Source organism: Pararge aegeria, chromosome 5, assembly GCF_905163445.1.
Source record: "Pararge aegeria chromosome 5, ilParAegt1.1, whole genome shotgun sequence".
In the NCBI taxonomy this organism is placed as follows: Eukaryota; Metazoa; Arthropoda; class Insecta; order Lepidoptera; family Nymphalidae; genus Pararge; species Pararge aegeria.
Window position 1 is genome coordinate 11,786,708 of NC_053184.1, and position 23,219 is coordinate 11,809,926.

Below are 23,219 nucleotides of genomic sequence, written 5' to 3' on the forward strand. Positions count from 1 at the left end.
CGATTAAAGCTCATACTTGCCTACAATTCTTTAATTATTATATTAATATTAAATTGTTTTGACATACACTTGGAGAGAATAAGTAAATCAGAATAATTAAATTTTAATAATAACTGAGAAAAACGTACTTCAATTTTATTTACTGGTTTAAAGCTGATAACCAAGAATGACTTATCTTTTATCGCTTTCACTTCATATGTCATAAATGGTTTTAAGTTTTTGTAGCAGCACTCAGGAAAGAGCTGCTGAAAAAAAAATTACTTTTACGAATTATTGTACTTCTTATAGGTATTTCGGGTAGTTGCCATACGATTCCCGCCTCAAAAAATCCAGTACAACACAAGAATGCCTATTACTCATATCGTTGACGATGAACTCAGTCATGACTAACGTTTATTCTGATCACGTAATTTTTTGACTATTGTTTGGTTATGACTCAGTAGTCATGAGCATATTGACAGAGGCTTAGTCGTGTATTTTTAGTTTAATATTTTACATTTGATATCAACTGTCACGTTGTGTACTACGTAATTTCATCTATCGAAGACTTTTTATATGTAAAAAGAGTAACTCGGATGATGGAGAGAGCTATGTTCGGAGTGTATCTAGATGATCAAATCAGGAATCAGGAGATCCGTAGAAGAACCATAATTACCGATATAGCTCAACGATTAGCGAAGCTGAAGTTAGAACCGATGGATGTTTGGATCCTAAGGTGCCGGAATGGCGACCTTGCACAGCTAAACGCAGCGTTGGTAGACCCCCGACGAGGTGTACAGCTAACATCAAACGAGTCGCAGGGAGCCGATGGACCCAAGCGGCATCAGACCGTAGTATTTCGAACTACGTACAAAATACCTACTAATACCTACAAATGTTGTTGATGAGTATCAGGTTATAAGCTGGGCGGTGATAAGTCAGCGAATGAGTTTGGACTTTTGTTTATATCTATACAAATATTATAAACAGGAATCTTTATTTTTTTGTTTGTACCCAATTGGCTCCGAAACTACTGGACTAATTTTAACAATTTCTTTGCCAAAAAAAAAGCTAAACTATAACTATTTTTTTTTTTATTTGGAATCCTTCAGAAAATACCCAAAGTACTAAAACGCAGTTTACCCAAAGTAGTAAAATTTTGCCTCTAAAAATCATTACGTCTTAAAGTGCGCTGGGCAAACTTTTGATTATACATAAAAGTTATGTATTACATGACAAAAATTTTTACATGCTTTGAAAACAAAAACAAACACGGACGAAGTCGCTCCGAACAGCTGGTGTTTATTTATAAGAGTATTAATATGTCCAACTGTTGGGTATATTTCCTTCTATTGTCTCATATAGAACAGAGTTATTCGGAGCTCCAATGGTTACACTAGAGCAACAAGGGCAGATACAATATTTTTGTAACTCAATAGATAAATAAAACAGACCTATAAATAGGTATACATAATATTCCGATAATGACTACGCTGGGCCGGCGGGTTGGTCAGCGCAGGACTATACTGATCGCTTCGGCCCGACATTGGTCTGTGTTATTGGTTTAGTATGTGTTGGAGAAGATGATGCTGACGATGATAAAAAAACCGGAAACTTTCTGCTAGATTTTGTATCATCTTATCAATGTATTACCGGCCCACTAAAAAGCACGGGTCTCCTCTTGGGTTAAGGCCAAATGCAGATTGGTAGTCATCACACCCGTTTTAGAATGATTATGGAAAACTCTTAGGTATGCAGGTTTACGTGTGGTGGCGGCAGATCAAAATACAGATGTCATCAACCCTCTTCTTTCCGCGGGTGTCGTACGAGGCGACTAAGGGAATATAACGGAGAGCGGGCAGCAGCGTCATCTGTGCTACTACTACCATCTACTGCGATCACCAATCCGCCTGCCCAGCTTGGTGATTATGGGCAAATCCTGCAGTTGGGAGAGGCCTTTATTCCAGCAGTGGATTTAATAGGCTGTTGAGGATGATGCAAGTTTCCTCATGATGTTTTCTTCACACCTTATTCACCACTAATCACCACATGTAGGCACAGGTGGAGTAAAGAATACAATTTAGTTTTTAAAATGTATTTATTTCATCAAATAATATGTTTCCTTTTTATTTCATTAAAATTGAAAAATAATCTAAAATTAATTTATCTATTTATTAAACAAAAGTGTAAAAATAATCTGAAAACAATACATTTCAAAATAAAATAAACATAACTTATTTAGTTCTAAGAACCTATTTTATTCATTAACAAAAATATCAGTTAAAGATTTTTAATTGGCTTCCGAACTTATTTTGACTTCTAAAACACAATATTATGTATACCCATGTTTATTTTGCTTAGAAAGAAGTTCTTTTTATCACTTTATTTTATATCTATCAAATGTGCATAGTAATAATTAAAGTATCCATATTGTATCTCGTTTATAGGAATAACTGGCAATGCTTGAAATAAAGATAGAGGTGATATATTATGTTGTGCATTTTGCAAAAGGTTATTGCTAATAATAACTGCAGGCTTTGGCGATGAGCTTATTTCGTCATTAATCATTTGGTTTATGGAAGTAGCGGCATCGACGCCAAAATTATCAAATTCAGGTTGTACACCAGATGGAATAATATGTGCAAAATTTTGATCCACATTTTCGTGATGAAATTCTGGTTCGTTATTTGTTGGTAGGGATTGATGTTCATATGAAAGATTGTCATTAGGAGGCGGTCTACTGAGGGGAACGCTATGGGGAGGTGATGTATCATAAAGATGATGAAAATCATGAGTAGAATGTTCGCTGATGTGCATCGGTATATTAGGGTGAGCAGATGCGCCTTCTGGTTGTGGCGTTTCATGGTGGGAAGGTCTGCCATCTGAAGGAGGACTATCGTGAAGCTGTGGTCTGTGTGAAGATCCACCTTGGAAAGGTGGTTTACCATAGAAAGCTGGTCTGTAATGCGCAGATAATTCGTCCTGGGATGGTGGTATATAATGGGGTTGCTCGTCTTGATAAGGCGATTCACTATGGCAAGATGGTTTTCCATGAAAAGGTGGTCTGTCGAGTTGAGAAGATTGGAAAGGTGGTTTAACATGGGTAGGTGGTCTGTTGTGGTGAAAAGATCCGCCATGTAAGCTTGGTTTACCATGATGGGGTGATCTGCCACGTTGAAAAATTCCACTGTGAGAAGTTGTTTTATCGTAAAACGGTGGATTATGAGGAGGAGGAGGTAAACTTTTTTGGTGAGAAGATCCGCTATGGAAAGGCGATTTTCTATCACCATGGAGAGGTAGTCTATCGTTTTGAAAATATCCAATGTGTGAAGGTGGTTTACTGATCATCTTGTCCTCACAAGATTGGGCGTCCCCATGTGGAGATGATTCTTTGTTAATAAGCGGCTTACGATTAATATATAATACACTATGAGGTCTATACTGCGACGGTGGTCTGGTATTGGCAGGAGATTTGATATGAGATTCCCAAAAAGTTGGTTGATCCCCCGAGGCAGATTTTCTGAGTGGAAATAGACCAAACTCCTTATAAGGAGAATATATCTTGCGATATTGAGCCGTTTTATAATATTCGTTATAATTTGCCAATTCTCTGTCATATTCTTCTTGGGAAACCTCTTGAAATTGAATATAATGATCATTTTTACTTCTGTCTGGGTTGGTTTTTACTGACAACTCGCTGTTTCCCGATATCCCGCCGCTGTTTGATCTATTATAATTGATATATATTGGGTCTGAAAAACTTCTCTCATTACTTTTTTGGGCAGTCTCGAGATCATCATCGTTTTTTTTAAATGCAGTGTTGAAATCCATTTTTTCACCTAGATTTATGCGCGCCAAGATGTGCAGCGGTGCCTTATTTTCTGAAACAAGTTAGTACAGAATTACAAAAAGTATAAAAATATTACAGTAGAACAAAAGTGCAAAAGTTCTCTAAGATAAGATCGTGATTAAGCCATGTATAAACAAATATAGTTACAAATATGTTTTTTTAATCCCGTGGGTAGGCTTTTTTTTTTTTGCTAGCAACTTTTTAGGGATAATCCATCTCTTGGATGCTAACTACATGTGGGCAAAATTCAAACAATATTGGTTCAATGGTCGAGCCAAACATAGGTAACAAACAACCAAACAGATACACTTTCACATTTATAATATTAGTAGGGATTTAGCTAGTGTCACTCCTTATGATTTACATAAGGAACAGATAGCTCATAAATCAAAATCCAGTCAGGAATTTCGAGAGTATACAAACATACGTCCGAAAATCATTGACTTTTTAGAAATTTTTCAGGCAGACGTGTGAAATGGGTTTTTACGTCAGGTCTACAATCCAAAAGATATTATATTTCGCGTGTAATTTACGGCTTTTACGTCTTTATCTGTAATAAACTTGACATGAAGATAACAAACAGGTCATTTGGGGTAAAACCAAATAGCATCATGATTCAAATATTATTTTTAATTGGCATATTTATTGCAGTTTTAAATTTATCTCCTTGATAAACTCAGCTAGGAAAAGCCGAGACGAAAAGCTGTATATGTATAAAAAAACTGGCTAAGAGTGATTTAGTAGGATCTCGTGCTAGGGTGTTCAATACCGGGATAAAAAACGTAAATTTAACTTAATTATCTCATCTTATGTAAATAATCCAATCCAAATTCAAACATTCCTTCTTCAACTTTTAAAGCGTTCGCACATATTTATTTTAACTATTGGGATATTATTATTAATACATTTTGATTATATACAATACTAGCTGACCTGCGCAACTTCGTCTGCACCGAATCGGTTATTAGAGGTTTCAATATCTTAAAACCTAGAAACAAATTGCAACGCTACCAGGTCCAGTTTTATTTCCAAATTATGTTATTCGCGGCCGTGCGGCCCGCTGCATTTTGTGACTTAAAATTCGGCATGACATCTTTACAAAACATCGTTATAATTCAGCCAATTTACAGAAATAGGATGGTACGCTTACATTCAATCGTTGTGCCATATGCCTTGCGACTTGCTAGTATCTGTGAAGAGTTATGTCCTTTATCTCCAACAATATTTATCAGATCTTCATTAAAATTACACAATACATGCTTGTTAGTATACACTTTCAAATAAAAAAAGAATTATTAAAATCGGTTTGAATTTAACGGAGCTATGAAGTAAAATTTATAAAAAATTTCATCCCGTTTCCTGGAGGAAACTTATTGTTTATCGGGATAAAAAGTAGCCTATATGTTGACCCGGAATACCAGCTACCAGTACACCAAATTTTATTTAAATCCGTTCATTAGTTTTCACGTGATGCCCGGACAGACAGACAGACAGACAGACAGACAAACAGACAGACAGACAGACAGACAGACAGACAGACAGACAGACATACAGACAGACAGACAGACAGACGGACAGACAGACAAAAATTAAATAAAAATCTGTTTTGGGCTCGGTATCCATTATAAAGCATCCCCCAATCAAAATTAGATATAAAAGAACTTTTATATCTATACTTATAATAAAACTGTAACTGGAAGATTTAAAAATTAAGTTAAAACTTAGTTCCGAAAGCACCCTGGTGTAAAAAGAAGTCCACAACAAAATAAATCTTACGGAAAATTTTAAACATTCCTTAGCTACAAAGTTATATCTCATTACCAGCCTATAATGGTCCAGCGGAGTGATAGAATGGTGGTAAGGATTTCGGTTTCACTTTCGAGGAGCAGAGTTCGAATCCTAGCACGTAACTATAACTTTTCTAAGCTATGTGCATTTTAAGCAGTTAAAATAGCACTTGCTTTAACGGTGAAGGAGAACATCGTGAGGAAACCTGCATGCTTAAGAGTTCTCAAATGCTTGTCGAGTCCACCAATCCCAGCCAGCCAGGTCAGGGCCAGCGTGGTGGACTTCGGAGTTAACCCTTCTCATTTGTAGGTAATTAATTGATTGATGACGACGATTGATTGACGATGATTGATTGATGATGATGATTGATTGATTGTCCAACATTATGTCACAGGTATCCTCTCAGAAAGAGTTAGGTGTAGGTAGGATTGAAAGGTTTAACATGCCTTTGAGAACATCATGGAAAACTCTCAAGCATACAATTTTATATTTATAAAAGCAAATGATATTTATTTAATTTCTTAAAACGCATATAACTCCGAAATGTTGTAGGTAAGTGCCGGAGATCAAAATAGTTGCCCGCTAAACTACTTAACCGATTTCAATAAAATATCACCGATATAAAGCTACGCTCTCAGCGAGTAAAATAAGTGATATTAATATTATGCTTTCATAGAACATTTATTTAATTACGGTCCTTAGTTTACGCAGGTATGGCCGCGGCGAACAACTAGTAGCTAGTAGGTACTAAACATTGTAAATAGCTTGAACAAATATATTGCGATGTAGGTTCACGAGTGACTAACTGATACTTAATATTTATTTTGGTATATAGTTAAAAAACGATTCATCCATTTACTTTTTTCCACGAAAACTTCGTCATGGCTTCCAAAAGAATTCTGGCCATTTATGAATAGGTACCTACTCCTTTTATGAGTTTATGTTTTACACCTTTTAAATTTCACTTCAAATCTTCTTAATATTTGAATAAACAAATAATGAAAATGGAGTTTGGTAAAGGTAGATGCGGGCAACGAGATTAACTAGTTTTTTTTTTGAACCTGCGATCAACTTTACTATGATAATATCCTGTCAGTCATTGTAACTTGATCGTAAAAATGATTTCTTTCACCTGAATTTTATATACTTACTCGTACCTATGTTTAGGGCTTAGGTCGATCCCCGGCATGCACCTCTTATGTTTTCGGAGTTATGTGCGTTTATAATTTAAGCAATTTAAATATCACTTGCTTTAACGGTGGAGGAAACATGGTGAGGAAACCTGCATGCCAAAGAGTTTCTCTTATCTTTGTCAAAGGCGTGTGAAGTCTACCAATCCGCACGTGGTGAACTTCGGCCCAAACCCTATTCATTCTGAGAGATGAGCGGTCCCTGTATTGGGCCGGAAGAGGCTTTAACATGACAAGTTATATATAATGCTATGTAGCTAAAATCCGAAAATGAAGTGACGATATTTTAAACAAAAACTTTATAGTATTTAAAAACAAAAAGCTAAAGTATACAATCGTATACTTTAGCTTTTGCTTGTAATTACATAATATTAAAGTATAAGCAGAACATACCTTTATAAGCTCCATTTTCTGCGCAACAACCCTTTTTTGTACAATCAAGAACTAATAACGCAACAATATAAAAATCAATGATGTTTTTCATATTGACATAATCACGAAGTGTTAAAAACTGTATACTTCTCACCTTACTAACTCAAAAATATAAATGAGTATACGACGATACTATGTCTCTAAAATCACTAGTTTTGAAACCGGTATATGGAAGCTGGCATTTTTATGAGGACATTTACATAACATCTAAATGTACGTACTTCACTTTGACCTCTAATAGTACCAGAATGATATTAGAGATGAAAGCAAAACTTACTCGTGCTATAGATCTTTCCACTTTATACTTTATACATATTATAATTGTTTTCCTTTAATATTTGATGGTCAAGGAATTCTACTTAAAAAAATATAAAATACTAATACGATAATTTTCTTTTTATAACTGATAACATAAAAGAAAAATCGTATCAACAGTTTGAAGGAAATGAAAATAACAAGAACTGACATGTACCTAAACCTCAGACGAGGACAATTTGAAGTAAAAGATATTTATCTAAGTAATAAGTAAGTACATATAAAGTCTTTTGTTTAACTGAACTAAAATAATTCAAAGAATTATAAAACTTAAATATGAGCATAAATGAGGATTTGGTATATTATCAATACATATAAAAATATACAATTGTTTCACAGTTTTTGAAAATACTTCATTACACTTTCACGGACGAAGTAGGGAGTGAAAGGAAAATGAATTTCGTAGTTTTTATTTGCTTTTGACAAGAAATCAAATATCATATTGCATTATAAGAAGGTTAAGAATATTTAATAAATTGCAAAGTTAATGTAAGATATATTTAATAAATTACGTATTTAAACACTCAAATTAGTAGAGACTTTACTTTTAATTAACTAATTACTATTCATTTTGTTTGTTATTGATTTTATATTCATGCTCAACATAAAATCAGTGTCCTGCGCTAATAATCAGTTTTATTCCTTTTGGATTGATACATCAAACTATCTTGAAAAGCGGTAGGAGGTGGAGGGTATTTTGATGGCGCCGTGTGTCCACGCCAAGTACTACATTAGACACAACATGAGCACAGCATCCAAGTGTACCTACGGTTCCCAAACAAAACTTTAGAATGGCGGTCTAAAATGTCTATTTCGACCACGCTTTTGTTGTGTAGTAAAATATATCTATTAATTTTATAAAGCGGAAGGGTGTGTTTTGTTTACTGGTTCGAATTAAAATACTTTTTGTGTTGGATAGTCCATTTATCCAGGAAGGCTAAAGACTATATAAAATTCGTTAAAGTTAAAGTTACGCCAAAATAATATCATATTTACAAAATAATAGGTACGAGTATATTGTTCCTCTTTACAAGATCTAAAAAAAAATACTTTCATCCTAGGGTATTTTTTTTTATTTTTCCTGTAGATATAGAAACTATACTTGTATTATTATTGATAATTTTAAATTATAGTTTAAAGTCATAGTACAGGTATACACAACATTGAAGTTAGTCCGGTTAAAAATAATAAAATCAAATTGAAAGAAAAAATTGTTCAGTCGAAAGACGGCACTGTCAGGGTTTTTAAGTTGTTATATAAACACATTCGTTAAAAGGCGAAAATTGACGAAGGTTGGAATTGGGATATTTTGAAGCGAAGATTTTTATCTCAGGATATCTTATAAGTGTAGTAAAAGGTACACCATGAATGGCTGGACGACGTGCAAAATTAAATTAGTAATGAATATAGCTAAGATAATCGATGGACTCTGCACCCCAGGTATAGCGAGATGGCATCAAGTGAGTTACTGTACACTAGTAGCACAAAACCGTGGAGAGTTCAAATCCCTTCATCCAGGACATCTCCTTTCTAAGAGGACAAAGAGATGTTGTGCTCGAGTGCACCATGTATGGAATATTTGATAGCTCGATAATGTGACTTTATATCCACCTCTTTGGTCTAGTGGTTAGCATACGTTCGACTAACGAGGTCCGGGGTCGAGTTCATGAGGTCCGGAGTCCTGGGCGCGGTAAATAAACGTAAGGTATGGAGTTTTTCCCCAGGGTTCTGGAGTGGCGACCCGGCACTAGCAAGCTCAGTTTTGGTACGCTTTATGAGTTGGACAGACGAAATAAAACGAGTGGTGATCCCTACAAAAGATTTATGTCCAGCAGTGGGCGTCCTGTGGTGGAGTTGATGATGATTGAGTTTTACTGGCAAGAAATTTTCAGTACTGGAGTTAGGAAATTATTGATGAATATTAGTGTGGAAGTGTGGGTGTGGATATCGTCGAACACAACTTGGATTGAATAGAGCTTTTGATAATCTCACAGTACAGCGTGTGAACAATGGCGATAATTAAGTTAGGCTGTGATGTCACGGCTGACTAACACAAATAGCTCAATTAAGCCGTCACGTCGTATCCCGAACACCGCTTCGACAACAAGTTGGCGATACATCTATTGCGTATCACGTCGCATTCTAGATCGGCGGTGTCACTTGTTTTTTAACCCTCCAGGCCACAGGTTGGGTGTTATAAGTTTGACGTGTCTATGGGCTAGTTTTAGTTTATGCTTTTTGGCGATGTTAAGTAATAGCTACAGTAAACGAAAGTTTTTTTTAATAACGTATACATTTTAAAGTCAACATCTGAGGACGCGTGGGTGTCAAAGCAAAACGTGCCTAGAGAGTACATTTTGTAAGGTCTTGCCGAATAGCTTATCAAAAAAATTGTCTTTGTCACTTAGCATAAAGTAAAACTAAGAAGAAAACTAACGTTTAGGAGACTGTTGCAAGTCTTTTAAACAACTAAAATTGGTAAAAATAAGGTGTAAATAGAAAAGTGCACAAAGCAGTGACGTAGAATCGGTCGCGTTTAAGTTGGCAGCAGTCATACCAGGCTATCACGCATACGGCATAATGGATTAAGCACCTGGTTAACATTTAAAAATACCTGCGGCAATATGACATATGCTCCTTAAGGATTTCAGGATGATCCTCGGCTCTCGGCTCGGCATATTACTTGCAAAAGGTTCTTTGATTTTTTATATTATTAAGATTTAGCATATCTATCTTTACTAATATTGATTTTGTTTTTGTTTAAAGGTGAATTAGTTGTAAATGTTTCTTTGTTTGATGAAAATCGACCCAAGATTGCCGCCGTCACAAAATGGCGGATTACAAATTTTTCACAAATCCCTCAGTATGGACATCAAATAGATTGGCTAGTATAATATACACAATGACAAATTTCAAAACCAAGATGTCTTAAAACACTAAATGGCCAATTTTCTTTCTCATAACTTTCTGTTATCAGAATAGAAAAAGAATACTAAAGATAATCAAAATGTTGTAATCTTTTTTCTATTGCCATATCAAATTCAAATTCAAAATTCATTTATTTCAAGTAGGCCTAAATTATAAGCACTTTTAAAACGTCAAGTCAGTCTGTTTGTAGTGACTCTTCCACCGGTACCGAAGGCAGATTCCCCTGAGAAGAGCCGGCAAGAAACTCAGCAGATTGCTCTTTTCCAACATCGTTTTATAGTTTAACAATCATTAGAATTTTTCTGTTTTGTAAGAGATGAGAGTGGAGTGGCCTGCTTCCAAGCAGCCGTGTAGTAACCACGATTTGTTAAATGTTTTAATATATTGTTTGAACTTAGGTAAAGGTAGATCTAATATTACCTTCGGTATCATGTTATAAAAGCATATTCCCATCCCCACAAAGGATTTCTGTACTTTTGACGGTACGGTTTCTCAGACGATATGCAGATATCACTAATTTATGTCCGTTTTTCGTAAGTCGACTGTTTATATCGACTTTTTGTTTATAATAATCCATGATCCCTTTTATATATATCCATAGTTATAGTATATAGTTTTTTTAATGACAATGTTAAAAAGTTATTTCTATATACTTACAATAAATAAATAATCAATATACTACGACAATATAAATAGATAATAAATAAACACATCGCCATCTAGACCCTAGAACTAGAACTAAGAGGTAGTGTTATGGGCACTAAGATGACTGATGAATATTTCTATACATTATATACATAAATACATATAAAATACAGATAAACACCCAGATACTGAAAAATATTGTATGTTTATCATACAAAGATTTTCCAGTTGTGGGAATCGAACCCACAGCTTTAGACTCAGACGGCCAATCGGCTGCAAAGGTGTGGAACAAAAGATTTTTAATTATTATGAATCGTAGGACTTAGTGCGATTCCTTTCCAGACCTTTCCAATTTGACATATTGTTCAACAAAAGCTTCGAGAGTTTTCTCGACGTTTTCAAAATAATAAGTGAATTGATTCTGATTCTTTCAGTACGTTTTTGTAGAAACTAAACGACTTCCACTGAAATTTGAAGACGAACTGTCTTCAAATTTTATCGTATCGTTTTACTAGAGGGCTTATGTAAAATTATTTGAATGAACCGTTTGTAACGCTCTTTAATTATTAAACACCGTCTACGTAGTTAACAAAGATAATTTCCAAATATTCAGTTACTATCGAAGGAAACATCAAAGTACTTGATAGTTTAATTCACATACTGTGAAGGCACAGACGCGTAATTTTCAATGGTATTTTGTAACAACAAAGTCTTCACGGCGTTTTATGTTAAGCAATGTAATACAACGCCGTCATGCACAGTATCTTAGCTTAATTTCATATATAATATGGTTCATGATAGTAAAAGCGGCAGAAGCTTAGTGGTTACGGCTTCGGCATCACTTTCAGATTTATATATATATTTTATATTATATTTTTAAGTCGATTCCAAGCACGCATCTCTAACTTTTCGGAGCTATTTTTAATTTAAGCAATTAAGATACCACTTGCTTTGACGGTGAATGAAAACATCGTGAGGAAGTCTTCTTGCTTAAGTATTCTCCTTAGCGTATGTTAGAATTGTTAATTAAAGTAACAACTCGATAATTATCATATTAAATTATGATTTTTGTAAAAGTATACCTATTTAAAGTTAATATTAATATCCTCACATTAAATATACGGACCATTGCTATTGGTCAACATAAAATGATGTCACTGTACTTGAAGAATTAATAAAGGTGTCACTATACCACTGTTAATACACAACTGTCACTATACAGTAATAACTAAATATAGATTATATTTAAAAAATATTCAGAGTAAGTGAAATGAATATAAACCATTGTTGTTAAAGTCATCATACAGTGATGTTATTATACTTTTAGTATTAATATTGGTACACCCAATTTTCATTATACAAAAGTGTCATTATATTATGCGGAAATTGGAAAATTTGTAAACCACGTTATGTCGAAAAGTATAAAACTGGTGTGTCTTGTCAAAAAAGGCAGTCTCTGAGTTATCAGCAAACAGATGGTTCTTCACGGGGGTGACTGAGGCCGACGCGCATGCCAAAATCCTAAGTTAAGTACTTACTAGTTTAGTTAGTTAATTAGCATAAATACTATTATGTAATTTTTTTATACATTTTAAGTCTCTGCTTATAAATTGGTAGTACATTGGTTCATACGATACAATATTATGTTTATAATTGATACAATTGATGAATTTCTTGATGACAAGGTTGCTTGGAAGCATCCGGCTCCACTTTCACCTCTCACAAGATAGAAAAATGAATGGTAAAATGTAAAATGTAAATTGATGATTTTGGAAAAGAGCAACTGATGAGTTTCTTGCCGGCTTCTTCTCGGTAGAATCTGACTTCCGAACCGGTGGTAGAGTCACTACAAACAGACAGACTTGACGTTTCAAAAGTGCTTATATTAGGCCTACTTGAAATAAATGAATTTTGAATTAGAATTTTGAATATTCATTATAAGTAGGTAAGGTGTTTACAACTGAGGTATTTAGAACAAAAATTTTGGAATGGAAAACATTCTTTTGATAAAAATGCTGAAGAATAATCATTTCATCTTCAATAATATATAAATAAGATATTCATAGTCTCTCCCAGAATTTTTATCGGCGATAAAAAACTGTTTATCCCTCAAGTGTCCCGAATGGTGAACAACGTTCGAAAAACAATATCTTCTTCGACGTCTCAGTCTATCGGCCAGAGTCAATGAAGGGCTTTAGAAAAGTGTCACGTAATATGTAAATCGTTCAGATCGCGATGTGTCCTGACTGTCAAAGCCATCCGACGGCATTGTATATCTCAAAACGATTTTCCTGAACGACGACTTCACTTTCTATGATAAGGGTGAAAGTTTTCACTCTAACAATATATTCCATACGATTTCAATTTACGGAAAAAAAACAATATAGTTAATATTTTCAGCTGAAAATATTCTGAACATTCATCGTAGAATCAGTGCGTAAATATCAGGTCAGGGACCCCAGAAGAGTCGGCGAACAAGTTTTACGAATTAATTATTCACTTTTCGTTTAGCGTTGCTAAAAATAAATATGGGTTATTTTGTGCAATCGACGAAAAAGTTATGCGTGTTTATGTTAAGGGTTCGAATGCTTTTAATTTTTTTTTAAAGGAATGTTTCTTCATGCACGCCACGGACAGCGTGGTGCATACATTTATCTGGAGCGACGCTTAATGGTGCAACAATTTACGCGAATCTCACGTCGCGACGCCTTTGTTTAAATATGCAGCATGTCACCGGCGGTGACGTACTCGAAATATTACAACGTTCGCCCGTTAGCATAATAAAACGAGCATCGCTACGGGCGGCGCATTAAACTGCACTAACGAGGTGTGCAGGGAAATCAAATGTCGTACTCATCACATTATATTTTGCAGCATATTTTTACTTGGATGATATTACACATATATAATATATAGTCAAAGTCAAAGTCAAAGTCAAAAATATCTTTATTCAAGTAGGCCCATAGGTGGCACTTTTGATGCGTACATAAGAATTACACGGTAGTGAGATGATGGTGATAGCCACATACGTAAACTTAAAACTAAAGCTACGAGGGTTCCAAACGCGTCCTGGTCTAAGAAGAAGCCCACAACAACTTAGCCGGGTGTTTTTTTTGTTATCACCATCTCACAATGTCATTTGAAATTATTAGAAGAGCAACCTGGTTAGAGCAACAATTTACACCCAAGCTTTCTTATCGACTACGTAGTCCTTTATACTATAATAGGACTTTTCTATAAGCTTACGTTTAATACAAACTTTGAACTTTTTAAGATACATCTCCATCTCATCTATATTTATATATTTTATATAATTTGTGATACCTAATTCACGAACTTCTTAACTTGAGTAAAGTTCGTAGGGAAATGACCTAATAATGTACCCTAAAATACAAAAGCAAGGATCAGGCTCTGAAAGCAACTGTTTGTGTTTGTGCATTACCATTGCATTGCACACTAACGAATGCAAAAAAATGTTTGTTACCTTTGGCAAAATTGGAACAAATCATGACAATATTCTAAATTGAGATAATTTGCGTTCTAAAGCGCGACTCTTTGCGATGTCTAAAGCGCGACTCTTTGCAACGGAAATATATCTTAAGTCGAGAAAGAACAGAAAGATTGAAAGAGAACGCAAAAATTTCGAAATGAAATTGTCGGCAACGGCAAGTTCTTCATAAACTTTAAAGATAAATTTTCATAATAAAGAAAATTCTAGCCAATTAGGCAGCGGTCGTAATGCTTCGATGGAAGTTTGTCGAGAGTTGTGCTTTCACTAGTTGTACCCCAAACAGAAACGAGAGGTTATTCCTTTTCATTAACTCAACTAAGCCCCTATTCTATGAACATAAGTACCAAATTACTTATACCCTAGATAAATTAAACCGAAATCTCGCTTATCCTTATTAAAATTCTTACCAATATTATAAATGCGAAAGTGTGTTTGTTTCTTTGTCCTTCCTTTATGTCCTTACTTCGCAACTTTATTTTTGACACAACTAACTCAGTTGGATGGAGGATGTTGCCATTACCATTTTATAGCATAGCCTACTTTTTGTCCCAGGATATAAACCGTTCCCTCGGGATTTGTTAAAAATGTTAATAAACGTAGATTAAGAACATGGGTGGGTGGCACCTTTTATAAAGAAGATAAATAAATACTCACTAATAATCATTTTATCCTGAGATATGTACAGGAATTCTTCTTTGTTTATATAAGTAAATCTAAGGATCTTAAGCCTACGTTTTAACACAATTTTTTTTTTTGAACCCCAGTGGCGCTTAACTATCCTGTATGTATGTACTAAACAATTTAACTAAATTGCTGTTTGTATTAAAGAAGACTATTTTTTACCAACGGTACCCGGGCAGGTAGAAAGTAAATTTCTGAGCAAAAAAGTAAAATTTGTTTTGTGTTGTTCTCCGTAGAGCTCCCTCGGGTGCCACATAATTCGAGAGCTTAACAAACGGTCGGGATAACGCATGGGTTTCCGGAGAAAATCATCGCGTTTCTAAATTAAAATGAGTCGCCTTGAACCTTTTGTTCCCTCTACGAAAACAAGTCCTTAGGTTAATAATGTAAGATCGTGTGTTTTTCTCGAAAGATGGTCTCTATCTTAGTTCACATACGTTTAAAACTATTATATCGGCTGGCAATATCTAAGCACACGGAGTATTTAGTAGTTTAGTATTTAGTGCTTTTAACAATCACTTTACTAACCCCTTGAAAAGATCTAACAGCCCGTTCGGAAGGTCTTATACACAAAAAAGAAAATGAACATTACTTAAACTCACACAACATACACGTTTTTCACTCCAATAGTTCAATATTCCAATTGCAAAAGAAATAGTTGAAATATTTACATCAACAGCTAAGCAAAAGGTAAAACATATTTTTTTTTATATATGGTTTCGACTTTTTCAATTTAAGATTGGTTTAGAAACCCAATGGATAATAGGAAAACACTAAAACGGAAATTACTAATTTTTATTTTATTTTTTTGAGTAGTGAGCGTTCTTTAGGTGGTAGTGTTGGTATGGTAGTTCACTAGGTTAGATCTGACAAATAACCAAGTCGCAATTAGAACAATTAAAATGAAAGTAAAGGATCGCAATCGGAACTAATTGTTTGTATGAATTTCATGTAGAAATAAGTTCTCAATGGGGCAATGCCCAACGAGATTGCCTCTACTCTCTTACTTTGACTCGGTTCCGGTAGTTATCGGAATTCTTCATTAGATAATTTGTATCTTTTCCAATAGTTTTTAAGTAGTATAGCATTTACAAAATTAAATTGTTGAAGAACGGAACCTAGAGGGTTTTCTAATTATTATAATTAAATTAATAAATTGACCAATCTCAAACAATTGGCATTCACTGATGTAGTCTATTATACGGTTATATTTTTGATGAATTCTCATTGATATGTGAATCCTTTCCCACATATAGAAACGATAACTCAAATGTCTGCGACTAACAACTTATTTCGGTCTATGTCCATTTACTAAAGCCACTCAAAATGATCAAACTGATTCTTTACAGTTCGTCATTTATAGTTCTTTATAAGTATCAGCTTTATGTAATTTAATGACATAACAATACTAAATGACAATCGTAAGTTATTAAAGAAGTAAAGATAACTTCAGGAATAGGTACACAACATTGTTTTAAAAAGTTTAAATTAAACTATATTCCTTATAATCTTATTTAACGAAATTCAATTGAAGTTCGACAAGGAAACGTAACTAAAGCTGCAGGCAGTGTATTACTCCAGTCTCGAACACAATTCCACTGCATTTGCTTAAAAGTTGTAAATATTAAGCGAAAACTCTAGCCAATTAAGCAGGCGGCTGTATTGCCTCGAAGGAACTTTCTCGAGTGCTGTAGGTACTTGTGCTAGTTGTTCCGCGAATAGAAACGAGAGCGTATTGCCTTTTCAAAATTTCAATAATACAAGTAAGCTTCTATTAAAAACTAGCTCTTTATTTATTATATTTTTATGATAAGTACCTACCGATCTTCGAGGATAATGCTGAAACTTCAGTATTTGTTGTTTGTGATAGAAAGCAAGCGTACATCACGCAAAAGCTCTCTTTTGGGTATTACAAAAACCAAATAACTTGAAACCAAACTGACAGTGTTGTCTATCTAAAGATAGAGATATCATTTTTAAGAAGTTCGTAAATAAACTAAAAAAGTAGAGAAGAGTTGTACAGAGTAGAAAACCCAGTAGGCCGGTATTAATAAGGCTGATAACGATGATGAACTTTCTGGTTTTAAAATATTTTTGTTTCATCAAAACAGTAATAAACAAGCCAGAACGAATATGAGAAAATGGATTTTTTTTTGGAATACTTTATAACATCATACGATTCGGAGCTGAGCGACACAAAATAAATGGATCCGTTGCAGTGCTGCAATAAATATCCTTTCGAAACGGACTTGATTGATTGCATTGGTTAATTCAAACTTGCAAAAAAGCGTGACACGCAACCAATTTAGAATGCGACGTGACACGTGAACAGATGACTCGCCCATTTGTTGTTCGAAGCGATGTTCGGGATACGGTGGCCTGTTTAATTGAGCTATTTGTGTTAGTCAGCCGTGACAATACCGCAACGTAACATAATATCGCCATTGTCGTTACCCAAGCAAATATTCTGCAACCCTGTCATACATTTCTCATTGTGATGCCGTCGAAGCTTTGCCTAGATTCTTAATTCCACTGTAATGATTCGATTCTAGAGGTATAAAATGGGCATGTAATATTATAACCATATGCGCAATTTGATCAAGGCGACCAATTAATAATTCGACGTGACATGTTAATAGATGACGTGTTGAGGTGGTGTCGAACAGTATTTATTGCACAGAGAAGTGCCTGAAAATAATAGCTTTTGATATGTAGGTATGCATTGTGTTTCATTGTAGACAAAATGCCTACGAAGAAAACATGATGGCACTGCTAGTAACACCGAATCATTATTTCATGGAAGCTTAGTATTTTCTGAAGGAAAAAAAATGTTTTATAATTTACCCTATACAAATTTCAGTCAAATTCGATCAGTAGTTACGGTTTGAAGGAGTAAGTTATATACAGACTTTTACTTTCCTTTTATACATTTGTCTTATAAATGCGAAAGCAGTTTTTTTGTTTGTCCTTCCTCACACCCTAACCAGTCAACTAGATTTTTGCCATAGTTAGTTTAAAGGACCGAGAGTAACATAGGCATTTTTTATCTCAGGAAAACTAACGGTTCCCAGGGAGTTAGTAAAAAAACCGTAAAAAAGGACGCGGGCAAAAGACAGTAATTTTATAAAGGCAAAAGTTCAGTGTGATATATTGATTTAAGGCCACGGTATCTAAATTAGGATGTAACGGATATAACGTATGTAAATAGATACTTTACCTATTTGTTGATTGCTGCTATGAGCGGGTTAACCGGGCTTGAGATAATTGACCTGTTTGTGTTAGTCAGCTGATAAGACCGCAACATAACATGATCCCGCCATCGTCGTTCTCCAAACATATATTCTCTCATACATTTCCTTTAATGCTGTCGAAGTTACGTGTAGAGTGAATGGGCCCGGAGGGTTACGGCTCCGAGCGCTAAATTTTAGGGGGTTGTATTTAAAAAAGTGAGAAACGGAACTCTTTTTGTATGCAGTAATGCGTAGGTCGCTAACATGATTCGTAAGAGGGTTTTAATAAAAGTTAATATATTTATTTGTAATAACTAAGAATATAAAAACCCATCACTAAAATTGTCTAAAAATTAGAACAAAGTAAAAACATTATTTAATACTTTTTTATTTCAATTTGCTCATTTTCTTTTGTAATCATTACTGCTGTACATAAAATTGAGAACAGAATTTTACGTGTGATTTCAATAATTTTATTAGTTTAACTTTAATGCTTATTGCTGTGTTTTGGGTATACTCACCTGTCTGTTTATTTGTCTGTCCAACTCTTAAAGTTTACATTTTAGGTATAATATTGAGAAGGTTTTTTTCTCGTTTCGAAAATAAAACGGGGTGCAAATTTCGGCTTGGCACTAGAATGCAAAATATTTTGCTTCGGCATTGGTATATTTTTAAAGGTTTGCATTTTAATAAATGTGCAGACAATTCCTACAATATGAGTACCTTCAAATCAAGAATAAATAGGCATCTTCTAGGCAAGCGCGCTCCACCTTAGGCTGCATCATCGCTTACCATTAGGTTCGTCTATAAACAAAAAAAAAAAAATGAAATATACACTCATTTTGGTCATCTTCATCATCATCATCATCATTATCAACACATTACCGGCACACTAATGGCACCCGGGCTGGACAACTTTAGATTGGAAGACTTTACAAGCCTCGAGAACATTAGGCAGACCTTCAGGATGCAGGTTTGTCCTCCAACTTTTTAAAACTTCTTAAGTTACGGTGACTGTATAAGTATGTGGCGTGGTATGTAATTTGATGGATACTTTACGTATTTGTTGATGTAGCGATGTTCAGATGTCTGCAGCTTTTATAAGTGTACGTAACGTTATATCGCCATTGTCTTGCAACTCTGTTTTTCAATATTTTCTCGATATACCTTGATTTTGTGTACATAAACATGAATGTGAATTTATTTAACGAGAAAGTGCATTATAATCTTATTTAACGAAATTCAATTGAAGTTCGACAAGGAAACGTAACTAAAGCTGCAGGCAGTGTATTACTCCAGTCTCGAACACAATTCCACTGCATTTGCTTAAAAGTTGTAAATATTAAGCGAAAACTCTAGCCAATTAAGCAGGCGGCTGTATTGCCTCGAAGGAACTTTCTCGAGTGCTGTAGGTACTTGTGCTAGTTGTTCCGCGAATAGAAACGAGAGCGTATTGCCTTTTCAAAATTTCAATAATACAAGTAAGCTTCTATTAAAAACTAGCTCTTTATTTATTATATTTTTATGATAAGTACCTACCGATCTTCGAGGATAATGCTGAAACTTCAGTATTTGTTGTTTGTGATAGAAAGCAAGCGTACATCACGCAAAAGCTCTCTTTTGGGTATTACAAAAACCAAATAACTTGAAACCAAACTGACAGTGTTGTCTATCTAAAGATAGAGATATCATTTTTAAGAAGTTCGTAAATAAACTAAAAAAGTAGAGAAGAGTTGTACAGAGTAGAAAACCCAGTAGGCCGGTATTAATAAGGCTGATAACGATGATGAACTTTCTGGTTTTAAAATATTTTTGTTTCATCAAAACAGTAATAAACAAGCCAGAACGAATATGAGAAAATGGATTTTTTTTTGGAATACTTTATAACATCATACGATTCGGAGCTGAGCGACACAAAATAAATGGATCCGTTGCAGTGCTGCAATAAATATCCTTTCGAAACGGACTTGATTGATTGCATTGGTTAATTCAAACTTGCAAAAAAGCGTGACACGCAACCAATTTAGAATGCGACGTGACACGTGAACAGATGACTCGCCCATTTGTTGTTCGAAGCGATGTTCCTGTTGATGTGGCCTGTTTAATTGAGCTATTTGTGTTAGTCAGCCGTGACAATACCGCAACGTAACATAATATCGCCATTGTCGTTACCCAAGCAAATATTCTGCAACCCTGTCATACATTTCTCATTGTGATGCCGTCGAAGCTTTGCCTAGATTCTTAATTCCACTGTAATGATTCGATTCTAGAGGTATAAAATGGGCATGTAATATTATAACCATATGCGCAATTTGATCAAGGCGACCAATTAATAATTCGACGTGACATGTTAATCGATGACGTGTTGAGGTGGTGTCGAACAGTATTTATTGCACAGAGAAGTGCCTGAAAATAATAGCTTTTGATATGTAGGTATGCATTGTGTTTCATTGTAGACAAAATGCCTACGAAGAAAACATGATGGCACTGCTAGTAACACCGAATCATTATTTCATGGAAGCTTAGTATTTTCTGAAGGAAAAAAAATGTTTTATAATTTACCCTATACAAATTTCAGTCAAATTCGATCAGTAGTTACGGTTTGAAGGAGTAAGTTATATACAGACTTTTACTTTCCTTTTATACATTTGTCTTATAAATGCGAAAGCAGTTTTTTTGTTTGTCCTTCCTCACACCCTAACCAGTCAACTAGATTTTTGCCATAGTTAGTTTAAAGGACCGAGAGTAACATAGGCATTTTTTATCTCAGGAAAACTAACGGTTCCCAGGGAGTTAGTAAAAAAACCGTAAAAAAGGACGCGGGCAAAAGACAGTAATTTTATAAAGGCAAAAGTTCAGTGTGATATATTGATTTAAGGCCACGGTATCTAAATTAGGATGTAACGGATATAACGTATGTAAATAGATACTTTACCTATTTGTTGATTGCTGCTATGAGCGGGTTAACCGGGCTTGAGATAATTGACCTGTTTGTGTTAGTCAGCTGATAAGACCGCAACATAACATGATCCCGCCATCGTCGTTCTCCAAACATATATTCTCTCATACATTTCCTTTAATGCTGTCGAAGTTACGTGTAGAGTGAATGGGCCCGGAGGGTTACGGCTCCGAGCGCTAAATTTTAGGGGGTTGTATTTAAAAAAGTGAGAAACGGAACTCTTTTTGTATGCAGTAATGCGTAGGTCGCTAACATGATTCGTAAGAGGGTTTTAATAAAAGTTAATATATTTATTTGTAATAACTAAGAATATAAAAACCCATCACTAAAATTGTCTAAAAATTAGAACAAAGTAAAAACATTATTTAATACTTTTTTATTTCAATTTGCTCATTTTCTTTTGTAATCATTACTGCTGTACATAAAATTGAGAACAGAATTTTACGTGTGATTTCAATAATTTTATTAGTTTAACTTTAATGCTTATTGCTGTGTTTTGGGTATACTCACCTGTCTGTTTATTTGTCTGTCCAACTCTTAAAGTTTACATTTTAGGTATAATATTGAGAAGGTTTTTTTCTCGTTTCGAAAATAAAACGGGGTGCAAATTTCGGCTTGGCACTAGAATGCAAAATATTTTGCTTCGGCATTGGTATATTTTTAAAGGTTTGCATTTTAATAAATGTGCAGACAATTCCTACAATATGAGTACCTTCAAATCAAGAATAAATAGGCATCTTCTAGGCAAGCGCGCTCCACCTTAGGCTGCATCATCGCTTACCATTAGGTTCGTCTATAAACAAAAAAAAAAAAATGAAATATACACTCATTTTGGTCATCTTCATCATCATCATCATCATTATCAACACATTACCGGCACACTAATGGCACCCGGGCTGGACAACTTTAGATTGGAAGACTTTACAAGCCTCGAGAACATTAGGCAGACCTTCAGGATGCAGGTTTGTCCTCCAACTTTTTAAAACTTCTTAAGTTACGGTGACTGTATAAGTATGTGGCGTGGTATGTAATTTGATGGATACTTTACGTATTTGTTGATGTAGCGATGTTCAGATGTCTGCAGCTTTTATAAGTGTACGTAACGTTATATCGCCATTGTCTTGCAACTCTGTTTTTCAATATTTTCTCGATATACCTTGATTTTGTGTACATAAATATGAATGTGAATTTATTTAACGAGAAAGTGCATTATTATATTCTGACGACGTTATACAAAGCATTATTATTGCTGTGACGTAATTGACTTAATTAATATAAGCTGTTATAATTAAACTCGTACTTATAAAGATATATTTATAATTAAGATGTTTGTTTACTTTGTAGAAAACATTACCCATAGTTTTCCATTTTAGGTTTAAAAGCTATATTATAAGGGAGCTAACGTAATTTTAAAACAGATTTGTTTTTGTACCTATGTGATAAGCTATGTTTGACTGAAGTTCCTCTACCTTTCCTAAGTTTGGTAAACTAGAACTTCAATCCAGTCTGTGGTAGATTTCGGACCTGTAAAACTTGAGTTCAAAAAAAGCCTTAAGAAAAACAGCCTACACTGTTTACGGAACAATAATCTAAGGTTTTATTTAACTCTCTCTATCTGAGAATCTTATTACGCAGTGGTACGATCTTCGGTAAAGGCAATTTAGGTTTTTAAAGTTCTGAATTTTATTTAATTCATTAATATAACTAGTAA